Raw genomic sequence first — 1,113 nt, 5'->3', positions numbered from 1 at the left:
CTGGACTCGCTGATTGGCATCGACTTTGTCCAATCAGCAGGCAATCACGCCTTCAGTGCTGCCCCCCAGTGGCTATTGCACGAAACGATGCACGGGTATGTCGTTTTGTGCAATAGAGCTGACCTGCCGGAGTACACCTGTAGGCGGGCGGCAAGTGGTTAAAGGAGGCTGCCATGATTAAATGCTCCTTTGGGAATGCTAGTTCCCCGGCTCTCTTTTGAATGCTTTGGGTTCAATGCGGCCTGAGCTGCCTGATCCTGACAGTTTTCTGACATTTGTTTACAGCATGCTATGTACAGGACTTTGAAGCATACCTGAGCCAGACAAGGCCAGGCATCCAGAATTTTCAGAAACAGGGCTGGCAATGGAAGCTCTCTTCTCTCATAACAGGGTCACTTTAAGGCACCCTGACTGCAGTATCTGCACTAAGATGAATTGCTCCCCAAGTTGGTCAATTCCTCTTCAATTCCTCTACACCTCTGTGTATCAACATTGTGCTGCTATCGATTCTTTTCTATCCTGGATGTGCACTACTTTCATTGATTAAACCTATAGCAGTTCACTACTTTGAGAATTCTTCAGTTTAACAGTTAATCTATAGCTGCCAACAGAATCCTTATTGACTTTGGAAATGTTAACTGTCAGCACTAGGGAATAAGCCAAGCATGGACTGGTGCAATCATGAGATTAAAACATCCTTCTATAATCTTTCTTGGATGTAGGCAAATGTTTTGCAATCCATGAAAAGTAAAAGCCATCTGGACAAAAGGCATCTGGAATAGAGGTAACACAATGATGGTGGCTGGTTGTTCAAAGGTTGACATAATGATACAAAATAATGCAGCTCTGTAACATGATTTAATGTATGTTTTTGTATGTAGTCAGGGCAAGCACCTACATTTGAATTGACATCAACCTCCTGCATTACACTGTACATCAGAGCTCAGACTGGGAGAAGGTGAAGCAGAACAAGAAGCCAATCAGCCAGCTCAGCTGTAGTTCTCATGTGGTAAGGAGTATGTTGATAAGGGAAAGAACACAGTGAGATGAGCTCATCAATGTGCTGCTTCTATTTTCAATGGTGGGTAGGGCAAGACCTGTAGGTATTATGTA

The sequence above is a fragment of the Lithobates pipiens genome, unplaced genomic scaffold, assembly GCF_037356315.1.
Source record: "Lithobates pipiens isolate NorthernLeopardFrog02 unplaced genomic scaffold, aLitPip1_a1.2 Scaffold_8, whole genome shotgun sequence".
Taxonomy (NCBI): domain Eukaryota; kingdom Metazoa; phylum Chordata; class Amphibia; order Anura; family Ranidae; genus Lithobates; species Lithobates pipiens.
This window is presented reverse-complemented; position numbering follows the sequence as displayed.